Genomic DNA, 20,337 nt, shown 5'->3' on the forward strand with positions numbered 1-20,337 from the left:
TAACTCTACTGGTAAATGACAAGACTTCCCATATACAAGTTGGTAAGGCGACATACCTATGGGGGTCTTGTATGCAGTGCGATATGCCCATAGAGCATCATCAAGCTTCCTTGACCAATCAGTTCGATTGGCGTTCACAGTCTTCGCCAATATCTGCTTTATTTCTCTGTTGGACACCTCAACTTGACCGCTAGTCTGTGGATGATAAGGAGTGGCTACATTGTGACGGACACCATATTTCTCAAGTAGTGTTTTGAACAACTTGTTACAAAAGTGAGAGCCTCCATCGCTAATAATAGTCCTTGGTGTACCAAATCTGGAGAAGATATTCTTTTTCAAGAATGCGGTGACACTTTTACCTTCGTTGTTGGGGAGTGCTACTGCTTCCACCCACTTCGATACATAATCAACCGCGACCAGAATATACTTCATCCCATATGAACTCACAAATGGGCCCATGAAATCAATGCCCCATACATCAAACAATTCGATCACCAATATGGGATTCATAGGGAGCTCTTGCCTCTTTGAAATCCCTCCATCTCTTTGGCACCGATCACAAGACTTGGCGAAATCATGAGCATCTTGGTGGATGGTAGGCCAATAGTATCCACACTGCAAAATCTTATGTGCAGTCCGAATACCACTATGATGCCCACCAACGGGTGATGAATGGCATGCTTCAAGTACACTCAGCATTTCAACCTCAGGCACACAGCGACGAATAATCCCATCAGCACAACTACGATACAAATAAGGTTCATCCCAAAAGAATTTCTTCACATCATGCATAAATTTCTTTCTTTGGTGAAAAGACAAATCGGGTGGCACAATGTCGCTTGCCAAATAATTAGCAAAGTCTGCGAACCAAGGAATCAAATCATTAGAAGCAGCCAATACCTGTTCATCTGGAAACGCATCATTAATTTCAGCCCTATCTCCAAGCTTTAGCATGGCCTCTTCCTCTAATCTGGACAAGTGGTCGGCAACTTGATTTTCGGTTCCCTTTCTATCTTTTACCACAAAATCAAACTCTTGCAGCAACAATACCCATCTGATCAATCGTGGTTTTGCATCCTTTTTCGCCATCAAATACCTCAATGCAGAATGGTCAGTATGCACGATGACCTTAGTACCAAGCAAGTAGGAACGAAATTTTTCGAATGCAAAAACCACTGCAAGAAGTTCTTGTTCGGTCACTGTATAATTCTTCTGGGCCACATTCAGAGCTTTGCTAGCATAGTAAATAGGATGAAGAATTTTCTCACGCCTTTGACCCAATACTACACCAAGCGCCACTCCACTCGCATCACACATTACCTCAAACGGTTGTTCCCAATCTGGTGAAATAATGATAGGTGCTGTAACCAACTTTTCCTTCAATTCTCCAAATGCTCTAAGACAAGCATCATCAAAGCAGAACTTATTCTCCTTCTCGAGCAGTTTGCACAAGGGATGTGCAATTTTTGAGAAATCTTTGATGAATCTCCTATAAAAACCTGCATGCCCAAGAAAACTTCTAACACCTTTTACAGAGATAGGTGGTGGAAGCTTTTCTATTACCTCGACTTTAGCTCTATCAACCTCAATACCTTTCTCTGAAATTCGATGACCCAACACTATACCTTCTTTTACCATGAAATGACATTTCTCCCAATTCAGCACCAAGTTGCAGTCTTCACATCTTTTGAGCACCTCGGCCAGATGTTTTAGACAGTGATCAAACGAATCACCTACCACTGAAAAATCATCCATGAACACCTCAATAGTGTCCTCCACCATATCAGAAAATATCGACATCATACATCTCTGGAAGGTCGCTGGAGCATTGCACAATCCGAATGGCATTCGTTTGAACGCAAAAGTCCCATATGGGCAAGTGAAGGTGGTCTTCTCTTGGTCTTCTGGAGCTATAGAAATTTGATTGTAGCCCGAATACCCATCAAGAAAACAATACCAACCCTTGCCTGCAAGTCTATCTAACATCTGATCCATGAATGGCATAGGGAAGTGGTCTTTCTCAGTCCACGCATTCAACTTCCGGTAATCCATGCAAACTCTCCATCCAGTGACAGGCCTCATTGGAACAAGCTCATTTCTTTCATTTGGAACCACAGTCATACCACCTTTTTTAGGTACACATTGCACAGGACACACCCAATTACTATCTGAGATGGGATAAATAACTCCCGCATCCAGCCACTTGATGATCTCCTTTTTGACTACCTCTTGCATAGGTGGATTTAATCTTCTCTGGTGCTCAACACTGGGCTTATGATCTGGCATGAGTTGGATTTTGTGAGAACAGATACCGGGGGGAATCCCAATAATATCTGCAATAGTCCACCCAATCGCTCGCTTGAACTTCTTTAATACAGTCACCAAACACTCTACTTGCCTTGCATTCAAATCTGCTGCAATGATGACCGGCAAAGTATTCTCTTCGCCTAAATATACATACCTCAAGTGTGGTGGTAGAGCTTTAAGCTCCAATTTCGGTGCCTCCACAATTGATGGTCTTGTGGGTGGGGACTCGCGATTCTTCATGTCTAGCTCATACTTCTTTGGTTTGGAGCGGTATTCACACTTATCAAGTGCGGCTACCAACTCATCATATTCTTCAATACCATCACTACCAAAATTCATCATGACTGCTGCTAGTGCCTCAACACCTAATCGCTCTTCAATTTGCACTTCTGACCCACTCTCCACTCTGTAAGTTATAGCAGATACTGTTTGTAGCTCACCATTCTGCTTCATGGATCTACAGATATTGAAAGTTGCTTCTTCATTGTTCAGTCTGAACTTCATCTGTCCCTTTTCCATATCAACCAACGCACGCCCTGTGGCAAGAAATGGTCTCCCAAGGATGATGGGAACCTCAAAATCAACCTCACAGTCAAGGATCACAAAATCCGCCGGAAAGATGAAAGACTCTACTTTCACTAGCACATCATGGAGCACACCTATGGGCCTCTTCACAGTCCGATCAGCCATCAGTAACCGCATTGCAGTGGGCTTTGGATCCCCTAGACCCAACTTCTTGTAAATAGATAAAGGCATGAGGTTGATGCTAGCACCAAGATCACACAATGCCTTAGCAAAGTGTAATAACCCTATAGTACATGGGATCGTGAAAGCACCAGGGTCTTCCTTCTTCTGCACCAGAGATCTTGTAGCAATAGCACTACAATGCTGCAATCTATCATCATCTTCAAAACTCACAGACCTTTTCTTTGTCACCATATCTTTCATGAATTTTGCATATCCAGGCATTTGCTCCAAGGCTTCTATCAAAGGGACATTGATAGAAAGCTGCTTCAACATAGTGATAAACCTGCGATATTTCCCATCTTCAGTCTTCTTCACTAACCTTTGAGGAAAAGGTGGTGGAGGTCTAGGTATGGGAACCACTTTCTGAGGTACCTCCACTTCTTGTTCTGTCACAACCTCTGACTCCTCTCTAACTTTCACCACATCATCTTCTTTTCTATTCTCAACTTCTACCATAGACGGCATAGGTGGATCTACGGTTTGCTTGCCTCCTCGAGTGGTAATTGCCATACAATGCCCATCATTCTTCGGATTCTGGATGGTGTTGCTAGGAAGAGTGCCAGGTTGACGCGGGTTCACTGTAGTAGACAACTGCGTCATCTGCTGCTCTAGATGCTTTATTGACACTGCATGGGCATCAACCTTTTGACCAATACCAGATAAGTCGTTTCTCATCTCCTTCACATTCTCATCAGTGGCATCAAACCTTCTCATCATCTTCTGCAGCATATCTTCAATACGCGTCATATTACCTCCAACTTCCCTAGCACCAGATTCCCGATTTTGAGGGGGAACATAGGGTCCAACCCGATCGTTTCTGTTGCCATAGTTGTTCCTGTTGTAGTTGTTGTCGCGATTGAAGTTCCCATCTCGGACATAGTGACCCTCTCGGTTGTAATTTCCATAGTTCCGACCTTGGTTCCCTTGACCTTGGCGCCAATTTTCCGTGTTGGATCCTTGGGCGTTTGGTCGGAAACCCCCCGTCTGATCATTCACCGCATAAGTGTCCTCTTCATAGTAACACTCCTCAACTGGTGGTGGAGTTCTAGTTAAGTAATTTACAGCATTTACCTTTTCTGCTCCTCCACTCACATGCTTCAATACCAACCCCAACTCTGTCCTCATCTGAGCCATCTCCTCACGAATATCATCTGCAGAGTTAACAGTAGCATTATGAACAGCAAATGTGTTTCTCCCAGTATCTGACCTTCTAGTGCTCCACGCTTTATTATTGCGAGAGATCCTCTCCAATTTTTCAGCAATCTGTGCGTATGTACAATCACCATATGAACCTCCAGCAATAGTGTCAAGTACTGCTTTATTGTTATCATCCTGTCCTCGATAGAAATATTCCTTCAGTGACTCATCATCAATACGGTGATTTGGGACACTTCTTACGAAAGCAGTGAATCTGTCCCACGAGCTACTCACAGACTCTCCAGGTAATGCCACAAAATTGTTGACCCGATCTTTGTGATTGAGCTTCTTAGATACTGGATAGTACTTTGCTTTAAATACCTCTGCTAGTTGGTCCCATGTGAAAATTGAGTTATAAGGAAGCTCAGTGAACCATACTGCAGCATCGCCTGTCAGTGACAGAGGGAACACTCGTAACCCAATGACGTTCATATCCAAGTCTGGTCTGCCTACACAACTTTTGCAAACCACCCTGAGCTTGGCTAAGTGAGCATGTGGATCCTCCGATGGCGATCCTGAAAATAAGCCTCTTGCTGTAAGCATCTGCATCAAACTACTAGTCACCACAAATGTGTGCCCTGGAGGTAGAGGAGGTAGGACGATGGGTCCATCGGAATCTGCTATGTCGACGTTGCCCCGATAGTTGTCATGGTGTTGTGGGCCTGGTGGACCATGCACTCTCAGTGCATCTCCCAATTGATTTTCAGCTAGACCCCGATTTTCTCCACCAACTACTCTTGGCTGCTGTAACTCAACTGCTTCATCTAGATTTCCTCCGATAGGATGAACTGGAAGTCCTTGATTGTTCATTCTTCGCAAAGTTCTGTTCAACTCTGGATCGTACGGAGTAAGTGGTTCGCCTTGGCTCCGTGTACTTGGCATACACTAGAGTCGGAACCTGAGAGAGACAAAAACAAAGAAAAAAAATAAAATTAGGAAATATTTGACTAACGTTCAATATTGTAGTTAAAACTAAATCTAAAAGCCAGATTCCCCGGCAGCGGCGCCAAAATTTGATACGCTCAAATTACACCTCCTTTCAGAAGCATAAGCGATCGTTATCAAGTAAAGAACCCAACTTGTAGGTTGAGATCGATCCCACGAGGAAAATGGTTTAGACTTTACTTTTAACCAACAATTATATTCGATTAGTCAAATTATTTCCAGAAACAGGTAATAAAAAGGGGGGTTGTGCTTGTGTGAAACAAATAGTAAGAACTTAATAAGTAGTCAATAATTAAACTCAACTTTGGTTGTTATCAAGATAAGAGAAATAACTAGGGTATACGTGTTCCCCATAATCTCATAACGCAGTAATCCTAGTAATAGCAATCCTTTTCTAGTGTATTACATGCAAAGTGATAAGTTAGGTATCTCTAAATCCTTGGTCCGGCATCTAGAGAATTTCACCCCGCACCTTGGTCCGGCTACGTGTGTATAATTTACTAACCCTTACCTTTACCTCATATTAGACATCATAATCGATGTTTGGCTTAGTTATTACTTCGCACCAATCGACACTAGCCTATTAGATAGTATCACACTAAATCTATGTTGATAATTCTTTTCTTGTTAATTACCTCCTTGGTCCGGCAAGTAGTAACAAGGCGAGTTCTAACGTTGGCCACCGTTAAAAAGACTTCTAAACGAAAGAATTATCAATGCATGCAAAATACTAGTCAAGAATTGCTTATTTACTATTCATACTTTGTTAATCGATCATGGTTCCCACAACCCTAGTTGTGGATTTAGTTACTCATATTAGCAAGAACACAATTCATAATTGTAGATGGAGAAATCATGAACTTACGTAAAGAGAATAATAAACCCAGAAAATTAACTTGAATTGCAAAGCCAAAATCTTCAAAACGAACTTGGGAAATCAATAATTGCTAGGGTTGCAAATTAATCTCCAAAGTTACAAAGCAAAAATAGAATAATAGTGTCTAACCCCCAAAAACGAGGTTTACATGTCCTATTTATAGAAAACAAATCTTAAATAAAAAAGGAAACAAATTAAGAAAAGTTTTGTTCAGGTACGCGTCTTCGATCCACGAGACTTACTTACGGACCGTCGATGGATCTACGGTCCGTAAGTCCCTTCTGTCACTCTGGCCTTAGAAAATATTTCAGCATCCAACAATCAGCTTCTCTGAAGCAAACGACAGACCAGCAGCACGGACTGTAGATCGATCTACGGTTCGTCAATCCCTTCCGTAGCTCCATACTTAGCATCTTCCAAAAATCAGGTACTGGAACCCTCGCAGTCTCACTCTACGGATCAACAGTACGGTCCGTAGATTCATCTACGGACCGTCAATGGGCACCGTGGTTCCACCCTTGGTCAGATTTCCCTGATTTGTCCTCAACACATTCCTGCTGATCTACGGTCATCATCTACGGACCGTGAGTGGACCTACGGTCCGTAGATGACCTCCGTGGATGCCTTTTTCTGCATTTCCTTCAGCTATCTCTAAACTTCCACGCCTGAACACTTTTCCTGCAAAACATGATAAAATACATAAAAACCAATATAAAAAGGCCCTAGACACACACAACTTGTAAGTGAAATGTATTAGAAATACCGTAAACTCACGGTATATCATTGCGCCAGTAGCACTGCATCAGTAGTTTATCAACAATGAAAATCCCCCAACAAGGGTTCACAATTCATTTGGAACCCCGTTTATGCAAACAAACTATGTTAGCAAATTAGAAACAACATTCTGGACTCAACATAAATGATGAAACAACCGGCAGAGGTCGTCTCGTCAAAATGTTGACAAAAGTTAACACTTACAAAGAAAAGTAAAACAAAAAGCTAAACATCATAAACTCTTCCCAAAATTCTCGGGAACCGAACCAAAAGTTGTTTTAGACTGAACTTGGAACTTCAGAGCTAAATGTACTGGCAAAATATTCATTCGAATGCGTTTACTAGGAATATTGGCTGAAGTCAAACTTTGACCAAAAGCCCAAAGTTAAAACGCCTAATGGTACCAACTCAAAATGAACACCTCAAAACCAGAACCAACTATCACACTAGACCAAACTAACCCTTGTAACTGAAAAAATTCTCATCTGACATTAGAATCTCTAAATGTTGACTAAAGTCAACTCTTCCACTCCATAAGCGTCAAAATGACAAAACCAATTCAAAACTCACCCAACCACCTCGAGAAGTGTGCCACTTAACCTAGTATTATAGAAAATCTATAAGGAAGCTACGAAAAGGGTAAAATAGTAAAAGCACGTAAAAATATATAAATGACCATGAGGGTCATTACACATGTTCACACCTATCTTTTAGTGATTAATGAAGTTCCATTTCTACCAATAAAATATAAGGTTAATGATTGTGATCACATAATAAATATTTGGTCTTGCATGTTGTTATGATTAGGAACAAAAATGATTATATTAGTTATTCTTTTATAAAAATGAATTGGCTTATTGGTAAAAGAACATATTTGAACTATTAAAAGTTATATGCCTTTTAGAAACACCAGTTTTTGTTCTTCTTAATTATTTATTTACTTGAAATAAAAATCAAAGAGGTTTTTATCTTCTTTTTAATTAATACTCGCAAGGGCGGAGCTATAATAGGGCAAGGGGTGTCTTTGGCGAAAAATTACATTGTATATATAAGTCAAAATTTGATTAAATGAATTCTAGCATTTTTACCCAGCCAATACAAGAAAAGTTTATAACTTTTCAAAGATCATTATAAAAGAGTTTTAACTTCAGAAGAATGGGGAATGAGCCCCTCGACGGAAAAGGATTATATCCACCTAGAGCAAAAGTTAGCAGTAAAATATAATTACTGGGATTATATGAACAACTTTAATAAAAATTTATTATATGAAAATGATAATAAAAAGCATTCGTGGTTCATAAAAATATGCCCCCATATTTTCGACCAACCAATTCCAAATTGGTTTGTAAATGGTGGACTTTATTTGGTCCTTCTGTAAAATATTTATCAGAACCTTACAAAATTTTTATTCTAAGTGGGTGGACATCTCCCCTAAACTTATAAGTTTAGAACAAGATAATATATTCTTTGAAGGTATGTCCTTAATGTATTTTTTCATAGAATTCTCAATTCCCTGGATTATGAAGTGGTCCGTAGAGGTTAATAATACTTCCGAAGGGTTTCCATGTCTACATAGAAATTTTCATACAAAGTTCTGGAATAAGCTGATACAAAAAGACCCTGAAGGAAAAATTCTTGGTCAAGAAATACTTGATTGAATAAATATAACAATAGACAAATACCATAATACAAATAGATCAAAACCACAGGTGGATGATCTCAGTCCATTCAAGTAAATTGCGAGGAAGCTTCATATGAAGAAATGACTAATATCTAAATCAGAGGCAACAACCATATATATGGAAGAAGTAAAAAGAGATTTGATGAAAAATCTCGATATAGATATTAGGGATGATATATCCATGGTGTTAACAAGCCACACCAATGATGATGATGAATCATGCATGGCAGGAGAGGCCTAAAATGCTAATAGCAACGAAGAGATTGACATCGATGATCTTCTCAAAACACTCCAAGAACAAGTGGAAGAATCTTCCAGCAACACCACCTGCAAGGGAAAGGGAAAGGTGTAAAGAAGGCCCCACAAATTAAATAATTGAGGTACCAATTGAAAAGACTTTAATAAAGCAGGCCAAAATGATATGTCGGCCATATTTCGTAGTGAAAAGACCACGCCTGTATGTCGGTCTTATCCCTTTATTATTGGCCATTGTAAATTGTGTGGGACACCTTATCTTATCGTTTTAGATTTCTCAACCTCCATATAAAGAGGCGAAACTTTCTTTAGTGAGGCAGGTCTTAGAACCCGCCNCCCCCCCCCCCCCCCCCCCGCTCTCTCTCTATCTCTCTCTAGTATTGTAATGTTTTCTTCTATAAATGCTTGGAGTTTAAATAATAAAAAGCCTTCAGTTTGGTTAGTACATCATCTCGTGTGGAGTTCTACTCCAGGTACTATTTAATTTTAAGTTTTTCTTGATGAGCTTAGCCTATATGATAGGCTAAACTATTTGTGTTGAAATATAACATACTAAGTTACTATAAGATTTGGCGATAATGTCTATTATTGAGACAATTTCAACAGTAATAGTAAGGTCAAGTATAAGCAATCCAGGCAGGTTCTTGAAAGGCTATCGAAGGAATCCGTTGGATTACCCATTAGCCAAGAGGACGTGTAGGGCGAACCCGAATAGTAGAAGCTTTCATTAACTATTGTTAGGATTGTTTATACTTGTAAAGGCACCTTGAGTAAAATTGAACGATCCATCAAATACATTAAGGACATACCTTCAAAGAATATATTATCTTGTTCTAAACTTGTAAGTTTAGGGGAGATGTCTACCCACTCAAAATATAATTTTTTGTAAGGTTCTGGTAAATGTTTTACCGAGGGACCATATGAAGTCCACCATTTACAGAACCAATTTGGAATTGGTTGATCGAAAACATGGGAGCATATTTTTATGAACCATGAATGCTTTTTATTAGCATTTTCATATAGTAAAGCTTTATTAAAGTTGTTCACATAATCCCAGTCATTATATTTTACTGCTATCTTTTGTTCTGAGTGGATATAATCCTTTTCCTTCAAGGGGCTCATTCTCCATTCTTCTGGAGTCAAAACTCTTTTTATAATGATCTTTGAAAAGTAATAAACTTTTCTTGCATTGGCTGGGTAAAAATGCTGGAATTTTCACCAGACCCTGTTGTTGAGAGTATCATCTCATAATGTATCATGTATTTATAAGCAGTTTTATAAAAACAAAACAAACTAATAGAAAGTTGTTCTTCCTGTAAATAAAATACATAATTGGTTGGCATACTTTTGGGATGAATATAAATTAGAAACAAATACAAGATTCATAAATTATGCAACATGAGATTTTGAATGCATACAAATATTAATAGCATGCATACTGATTTGAATACAAATTGAGAAAATATACAAACTGAAAAAACTATAAATACAAAACAAACTAATATGAAATTGTTCTTCCTCAACTTGGTCTTCAGCAAGTTTTTCGAAATCTTCAGCACTCAGTATTTAAAAAACATTAATAGTGTCTTTACCCTTGCTGACATTGCTCTCTTAAACTTGAATGCGGGTAGAATCATGAAGAAACATAGATATCCTAGCTTGAGCCATTTTAGCTGCAAAACCTACATTTTTGAATAATCCTTGAGTAATGCATGAATCAAAAAAGGAGAAATCCCCAAAAAGTTGATGATTATATGGGATACCTCTTGTAGTCCTCTTTGAATCGGACATTGGAGTGCAATTTTTGTGCTTTCCCCTTATCTAAAATCTTAACTGAAAATGAAGAGATTGAAAAACACAAGAATATACAAAAATATAAATAACTTCAAACGAAAACATAGAACAATAAAATACAAAAAAAATTGAAATCAAATCCCAAAATAACCAAAGAAATCCTAAAGGATGTTTGTCGAACCTATGCTTACCTTAATTAGTGAGATTGTATGATTGTGGAATTGTTATGTATAATTGTAACGACCTATTCCCGTTGTTATAGAAAAGCCATCGGGGAAAAATTTTGAGTCAGAAAACTTTTTGGTAGTAACTTGAGATTTCCTAGCCTAGTCCAAATTTGGACGAAATCGAAGTCAGTGAGGTATAGGGAAATCTGGTAACAAATGAGAGGTTTAATATTGAATGCGATTACATGAGTGGATAGCTAAGACGTTAAGGAACCCGTACAACTTTACAAAATTGAATTCGAGCGAGTAGAACTCCCGAAACCGATCTTAGCGTGAACAGGTAGTTTCTGAGTGTCGTGGATTGAAGGTGTGTTGTGAAATGGGGGTTTGAAACTCTAATTAAGACATTCTGTCTCCGTGCAAGCCGCCATAGCGGGCCAGTCGCGAATTAAGTCATAAATAAACCCCAAAAATGCCATTATTTTGTACTTTTCATTTTTGAGAGCTAGGAGACAACCCCAGGCGATTCTTGACAGTTTTCCACCATTCTTGAGGCTAAAGGTAGGGTTTTCGCTCCCCGAATCCATTTTTCGATCCGTAGAACTTAGAATCTCGTTTATATATTGTTGGGGGAGGGTTTTGATTTGGGAATTATGGTGGAAAAAACTCTAATCTTGGTATAGGGATCAAGGGTTTGACCTATGGTTGATATTATTGATTATAATCCGGGTAATTAGGTTTTGTTTATTGATCCTCGAGTTATATTGATTGTTCGTAGACCCAGAACAAGCAGAAAGAATTCGAAAATGGAAGAATCAAGTTTCTTAGGGGATTCAAGCTTTGTTAGAGGTAGGTGATGGTTGTGATTTCATATTGGTGTGATGTATGTTAGTAATTACTTCATTATAATGCATGTATGTATGCGAATGTTGCATTATTTATCACACTAATCGTAAATGAGGATAATTGAATAATTGTATGCCGTGAATCATGACTTGATTGTATGATTATGAGAATGTACATTATTATTGTGATTGTGGCTTGTTGAATGGATCGGGTGTTACGTTCCAACATACTAACTTGGATCGGGTGCCACGTTCCAATGCATATATGGGATTGGGTGTCACGTCTGACACACTAACTTGGATCGGGTACCACGTACCGGTACACTAACAGTTTAGGTATGGGTTCCATGAGAGGACCATGACTTGACATGCCTATATATCTTGAGATTTGTGGAATTGTACGTTGTTTGTAAGTAAGATATTGTATATGTTCGGTGTATGCATGTTTATTATTGTTGTAATGACTTATATATGTTTCACCTATTGGGATAGTCGTGTGACCCTACCAGTACACCGTAATTGTGTACTGATACTGCACTTGCTCTTTCTTTGTTGAGTACATGGCATCTTCAGGGGGTACTAACAAACCTCGCTTAGAAGATCAGTGATCAATCAAATTCAAGGGTGAACCAGTTCTTCCAGGCTGCCATGAGTTCTCTTTTTGTTTATGTCCACATCGTCGGACTTAGACTAGTGCTTTAGATTCATTGTGTTAGTTTGGGGTTGCACCCCTTCTTGTTTAGACTTACGGTTTTTGTTGGAGTTTTGGTACATTGACTTCCAGGTTCTAAGTGTTATTTCCGCAATTGTTTGATTAAACTTTTGTAGTTTATGGAAACTCTATTTTTCCGTTAGCATTTAAACCTGCTTCCGTATCTTTAGATGCCTTAGTTTATTATTAAGTTGTTTAGTTTGAGTTGTAGTAATGGTTCTCCCACCGGAGGGTTAGTGTGGGTGACAATCACGATGGTTTGGATCGTGACAATAACTCTATGAGGATTTTGCCAATTTCTAAAAAAGAAAAAAAACATTGTAATATTTTATAGAGAGAAGCGGGAGAAAGAAGTTTCAGAAGAAGCATTGAAGGAATGAAGTGATGAGATTTTGTCAATTTTTGAAAAAAGAAAAAAATATCGTGCAATATTTTAGAGAGAGAAGCGGGAGAAATAAGGTGTGGAAGAATCATGGAGAGAATGAAATGATGGAGTTGAATGAGAGAGAACATGGGTAATTAATTTGTGCCCGAAACATGGGATTCAATTGAAATAACTTAGGAACTAGATTTAAATACACTTAATTTGATATATAACTAAAATATTGTCTTTTTTAATAATATTTTTAAGTATGACTGTTTTCAATAAATAAGTTAGGAATCTTGACTAGTTAGCTAATTTTTCCATAAATAAATAAGTACCGATAGGCACATAATCTATTTGAATTGAAATGGTTGAATATTGGGTCATAATTCAATTTGCTTAATTTTAATTGAACGGATCAAAATGGGTTAGAATAACAAACAAATCAAAATTCAATTTAATCTTAGATTTGTTTGGGTTAAAACTTAAATTATTATTTTTCTTTATTATAACTATATATAACATAACCAAAAAAAAGTACAAGTAAGATCCATTTCATGGGTTAATCTCCTGCATTTTGCTTGTAACTTGGATAGTTAATGGACACTTAATTTATCATCTAACTTTATATAGAGTAAATTGACTAAATGATATATTAAATATTACATAGTTCTAACATGACTGTCTAGTTTTTCATATGTAGCAGTAGAATTCTAATTCTACCTAACAATTGTTAAGTCTGTGAATTTTGTAAAAATAAATAATGAGAAAATATTAATTCAATAAATAATATTGATATTAAAGTAGGATATACACATATCATAAATAAAGGTGTTGTGTAATTAACATAATATATGAATCATTTAACTATCTCACTAACTGTTTAATTGATTGTTATCACAAAACCTTAATGCTCTCTTCTTTGTTCATCCTTATTTCTTTCTTTCTTCATCATTTTGTTTTATGTTGTTAATTTAACCATGAAAAGTAATAGTGTGTGTTCAATATTGATTAAACACAGAGGTCGATGGGTATTGACACTCCCTCAAAACAAGTTCACAGAGTAATCGATCATTGTCAATAAAAATACCCAACAAGAGAGTCAGGGTCAAATCCCACAACAAACAATTTGCGGAAATTAAAAAGAAAAAATTTCAAGCTACTAGTTTGAATCTAAACTTAATGGTACACAATTATCAAATTAAGAGGATGGTTTGGTAACACAAATGAGATTTGGGCAAAGGACGAATCTAGCAAGAGATAATTGAGAATTGGGAAATTCGGGATTTAACACTCATTCAACGATCCATTGCAATCTCAACACATGCTAATCAATCATATGTAGGCTAGATCATATTTAACAACACCTAATATCCTTTTGTCTCAAAGTGTTATATCATGAAATCTCCTTTCGATCTCAATCATTAATTTCGATCTCTCTTTCGTGCAAGCCTTGCATTCAAAAATGAAAATTTAAATTTTCTTCTTTCGGTCTCAAACTTCGATTGAAGGCTAATATGTGATTATCAATCTAATTCTCCACTTCGCGGATTCTCTTTCAAGCAACCCACAAAGATTGGAATCTAGATCTGAGCGTACACTGTCAAATCATAAATTTAAACATGACAACAAGACTAAACTCATTTCATGAATATGAAATATGTAATCAAATACAAAAGCAATAGGATGAGAGATTAAAGACCCCAAATGATTTGTATTTTTCTAGAACCAAATTCCAATCTCAATTACACCCACAATTCATGCAATACAAATCAAGGAAAAAAATATAGGATGAGAAATTTTACTACAAAAACAGAATCTTCAATTCAAAAGATGAATTATGAGGCAACTTGCCTTCAAAGTTTCAACCCAAAATATGAAATCTAATACTAAGGGGTCGTTTGGTAGAGTGATGGTATCAGAGCTATGGATAATAAGAAACACGGTAAGAAACATACGAGTAGAAAATTAAGAAAAATAAGAAGAAAATTAAACAAATTATATCCGGAATATAAACAACTTAATATCAAAAAGACTGATGACGAAAAATTAAATCAATTAATAGATAATATATTTAAAATAGAATATAAATATATTCAATACTTAAAAAATACAATGAATAACAAGAATAGCGACTATAGACAAAAACTTAGTGAAATAATTATAGCAAAACGACAAGAATTAGAACATAGGCAAAATAGACTTAACAATAATATATTCGCAGGAATTTGTCACAAATCTATAATAGCACAAAGAAAGATTATTTTATATCTAGAAATACAAATAAATAACTTAGAATATAAACTACAACATAATTTATAAATGAATAAAGAAGAATACACAATAGATGAAAAAACATATGAAAATTATGACAGATTAAAAATAAAGATAATATTATCTAATCTAGGAAGAAGATATAAGAAAATAGGTGACAATATAAGTTTAATGTTAGAAAAAGAAACGGTAAAACTAGAAGATAGTTTAACTGCTATGATAAGAATAACAAAAGAAAATGAAGAAATAGATAGAAAAACGGAAATTGAAAAAATAAAACAACCAGCAAAAAAGGAAGTACAACAATTAGAAGAAGTAAAAAACACCAAAATAATAGAGCTAGAAAAAGAGCTAGCAATATTAAAAGAAATGTATGAAATTAAACAAAAAGAAAAAGAACAAAAAACAAAATTAGCAAATGAGATAATTAAGTTTAAAGAAAAATTGCAACTAGAAAATGAATTAGAAGAAAAAGAAGAAACTAGCCAAGATAATCTACCCAAAATAAGAATTGATGAAATAAACGACGATGATCTAGAACAACATTCGGAAACAAGCGAAACATATACGGAACTTTTAGCAAACATAGATAATACAAAGAATTTAGAAGTAAATACAGAAGACGTAAACATGGACGAAAAACCTAGCACATCAGGAGTAAAAAACCCAAAAAAATTTAATCCAAAATATTATAATGAAAATTATGAACAATATGATAAAGAAAAAACTACATGGGATAAAAGATTAAGTAGAAAATGGACGCCTAAACCAATAACTGAACAACATGATTTTTTAGATTTAGACTGTGTAGTAGATATAAATAAAACAATCCAATTATGGATAGGATACGTATCAAAACAATTAATAGATAGCAAGATAGTAATAGCAGAGGCACCAGGATACATAGAAAGAACACTTATAGGAACAGTAAAATTATGGCTACAAAATTTAACAAGTGAAAGCTTAACAACTTTAAGAAATAATAAAAAATTTGATGGTGGAATAGCCACTACAACTGTGGAAATATTATATAAATACGAAATAGCTATAAGAAATGAATTTAGTAGTATGACAACAGAGGTAGAAGAACAAAATAAAGAAAAAATCATAAATTGGAATCTAATGACAAAATTAGCAATAATTAATATGTGTTACATAGATGAATATACATGTGCATTTAGAGAATACTATTATAAAGGAACATATAGCACAGAAGAAAGTAAAGAAATAAGAAAATTATATTTTACAAAATTACCAGAACCTTTTAATTCAAAAATAATAAAAAACTTGGCATGTTGCAAAAATAAAACAGCACCTCAATTTGGTTGTACGGATAGGTATTATAAAAAGAAATATAATAAAAAATACAGATCAAGATATAAATATAAAAAACCAAGAAGAAGGTACTATGTAAAAAATTACAAAACCAAAAGACCATATAGACCAAAAAGAAAACTAACAGAATGTACTTGTTATAATTGTAGAAAATTAGGACATATATCTAGAGATTGTAAATTACCTAAAGATCCAAAGAAAAAACAAATATCAGAAATAATAATAGAAGATGAAAAATATACGCAGATAGAATATATAGATTATGAATTAGAAAGTGAAGATAGCATATATGAAATATCAGAAAATGAAATAGATAATGACATAGAAATAGAATCAGATAATGAATTCTATAATATAACAAATGACTGAAGCAGACATACAAATAATAAATAAAGAAGAACATCAAGACGAAGAATCTTTAGAACAGAAAATAATATTTGATAATAGTATATTTGAACAAATAAAAGGAAAAGAATTAGACCTAAGCGTAGCAAAAATATTCGAAATACCAACAATAAGAAACTGGTTTAAACGACAAAAAGAAGAATATTATGTAGTAAGTCAAAGAGAACATATCATAGATTGCAAATACACTAAAGGAAAGGCCAAAATACCAATAATAAATAAACGAATAATAAATAAAGAAATACAAGATATTAAGGCTAAAAATCCAATTAAATATGTACATTTAGGAGGAACAGAAATATTAATAAAAGCATGTTTTAGAGAAGGAATAGATACACCCATAGAAATATACTTAGCGGATGATAGAATTATACAACCCATAGAAAAAAGTATAATAAGTGCAGTAAGAGGTAACCTCATATACCAAAAATTTAAGTTTATAATAAGTGCTAACTACTCAGTAGCAATAAATGACAGAAATATAGATAAATCACTAGTATTATACTGGCGAATGTCAGGGATAGAACTAGCCCCAGGAAGTAAAATATTTACAGCTAGATGTAAAAACTTATATGTTCTAACAACAAAACATAAAATAACAGCAAAAAATAAAATAGACAAAATAAAAATAGAAGATCCCTTTGAAAGAATAGTTACAGTCATAGATAAAAATGATTATAGTTATAATGAAATTGATATAGAAGAAGATTTAGAAATAGTAAAAGAAAGACTAAGCACATCGAAAAGAATAAACAATGAGATACCCCAAACATCATCAAAAATGAGTACCTCAAGGAGAATAGATAAAACCCCACAAAAATCAATAGAAGAAGATATAAAACCACATCATTACTACATAACGGGAATAATGGAACAACGAAAATATTTAATATTAATAGATACAGGACGAGAAGAAAACTATATTACAAGAGAATTAGTGACGGAAGATGAAATAATAACTATTGAACAATCATGCTCCGAACTACCAAAAGCATTAATGTATACCGAAGAAACTACAGAAAAGGAAATAATCATCGGAGGAGTACCAATAGTGATAAAATTCAAAATATATCAAGGAAATGAAAATATCATTTTAGGAATAAAATGGTTAGAACAAGTAAAACCATATAATCTAGAAGACAAACAGTTAACAATAAATTATGAAAATAAAAGAGTAATAATAAAAAGGACTTTAGTATGATAAAAATATGAAAATATATATACTTGCAAAGATAATAATAGAAGGATATTACAACCGATATTATACACCAATGATAGATACGGGAGCAGAAGCTAATATATGTAAATATAATTGTTTACCAGAAGATAAGTGGGAAAAATTAAAAACACCTATAGTAGTAACAGGATTTAATAATGAAGGAAGCATGATCACATATAAGGCAAAAAATATAAAAGTACAAATATGGGATAAGATATTAACTATAGAAGAAATATATAACTTTGAATTAACTACAAAAGATATGCTATTAGGAATGCCATTTTTAGAAAAATTATACCCACATATAATAACAAAAACACACTGGTGGTTCACGACACCGTGTAAACAAAAAATAGGAGCAAAAAGAGTAAATAATAAAAAACGAAAAACAACGGAATGGATAAAAGGAAGTGAAAAAATTACACAAAAATTAGAAAATATAAAAGAAGAAGACCCTAAAATAGAATTAATTATATTCTCTATAGATAAAGTAAAAATAATTCAAGATAAGTTAGAATTATTATATAGTGAGGATCCTTTACAAGGATGGGAAAAACATAAAACAAAAGTAAAAATTGAGCTAATTGATAATAACAGTATAATAACCCAAAAACCATTAAAGTATAATTTTAATGATTTAACCGAATTTAAGATACATATAGATGAATTACTAGAAAAAGGATATATACAAGAAAGCAATAGTAAGCATACAAGCCCGGCATTTATCGTAAATAAACATAGTGAACAAAAAAGAGGAAAAAGTAGAATGGTTATTGATTATAGAAATTTAAATGCAAAAACTAAAACATATAATTATCCGATACCAAATAAAATACTAAAGATAAGACAAATACAAGGATATAATTATTTTAGCAAATTTGATTGTAAATCAGGATTTTACCACTTAAAACTAGAAGAAGAATCTAAAAAACTAACAGCATTCACTGTACCACAAGGATTTTATGAATGGAATGTATTACCATTTGGATATAAAAACGCACCAGGTAGATATCAACACTTTATGGACAATTACTTTAAACAAATAGAAAATTGTGTAGTGTACATCGATGATATATTATTATATTCTAAGACACAAGATGAACATATAAGATTATTAGAAAAATTTATACACATCATAGAATATTCAGGTATAAGTCTAAGTAAAAAGAAAGCTGATATAATGAAAAATCAAATAGAATTCTTAGGAATACAAATTGATAAAAACGGAATAAAAATGCAAACACATATAGTACAAAAAATAATTAACTCAAATGAACAACTAGACACAAAAAAGAAATTACAATCATTCTTAGGACTAGTAAATCAAGTAAGAGTATACATACCAAAATTAGTAGAGAATTTAAAACCATTACAACAAAAATTAAAGAAAGATATAGAATATCAGTTTGATAAAAAAGACCAAATACAAATACCAAAGGTAAAATTATTATGTAAAAACTTACCTAAACTATATTTTTCGGATGAAAACAAAAAATTTACTTATATAATAGAATCAGATGCGAGTGAAAAAAGTTATGGAGGAATATTAAAATACAGATATGATGGCAATACGATAGAACATCATTGTAGGTATTATTCAGGAACATTTAATAATGCATAAATAAAATGGAAAATATATAGAAAAGAATTATATTCAGTGTATAAGTGTTTATTATCATTTGAACCATATATTGTATATAACGAATTTATTATAAGAACAGATAATACACAAGTAAAATGGTGGCTAACAAGAAAAATACAAGATTCGGTAACAACAAAAGAAATAAGGAGATTGGTATTAAATATACTAAATTTTACATTTACAATTGAAGTAATAAAAACTGATAAGTATGTTATTGCAGATTACCTATCATGACAAAGCTATTCAGACTGAGACTGATGAAGAAGATACAATCGAAAAGATACTCAAAGCTATTACTACACTTTGTACAAAATTGAATAGTATGGACAACGAGATACAAAAGCTAAAGACTAATGAAGATAATCTGAAGTCTAAAGCTAGTCAGCAGCATGACTATAAAAATGCGGAGCTACGTCGATCGAAAGACGGAAGAAACCCAGAGCTAAAAGGAGACGATGGGAAACTCCTTAAAACCCATAATGTTTGTTTAAATACAGCTGCAGGTACGAGTAAACAAGTTAGCGATAAACAACATAAAAATGCAAACTTAAACCAGCTATTCGTAAAACCATTTACCCAAAGGACACCTAGACATATGTCCATAGAACTACAAACATCTACATACGCAGATAGTTTGCAAAACCAAAATGAGAAAAAGACATATAACTACATCACACGAACCTATATCGAAAGTATACACAAAATCCAAACTTATTTAAACCGCAACCCCATATCAACTACAAAAGAACCAAACCAAGATTATTTGATGCAAAAGTTACAAGGATATAACAAGTTAA

General features: G+C 34.3%; 2 protein-coding genes across 2 annotated transcripts in view; one reads left to right on the forward strand and one right to left on the reverse strand.

Annotated features, from left to right (window-relative positions):
* LOC125860598 (uncharacterized) overlaps nt 1–20,337 on the reverse strand; it is a 1,020,336-nt gene that overhangs the window by 341,679 nt on the left and 658,320 nt on the right. The window lies entirely within an intron of this gene.
* Nucleotides 14,300–20,337, forward strand: part of LOC125860583 (cystathionine gamma-synthase 1, chloroplastic-like) — a 642,491-nt gene continuing 636,453 nt past the window's right edge. The window contains exon 1 of the mRNA XM_049540583.1: nt 14,300–14,304. The gene's annotated coding sequence lies outside the window, so the exon portion shown is untranslated. The remainder of the gene's footprint in view (nt 14,305–20,337) is intronic.

This window comes from Solanum stenotomum, chromosome 3 (assembly GCF_019186545.1).
Source record: "Solanum stenotomum isolate F172 chromosome 3, ASM1918654v1, whole genome shotgun sequence".
Classification (NCBI taxonomy): domain Eukaryota; kingdom Viridiplantae; phylum Streptophyta; class Magnoliopsida; order Solanales; family Solanaceae; genus Solanum; species Solanum stenotomum.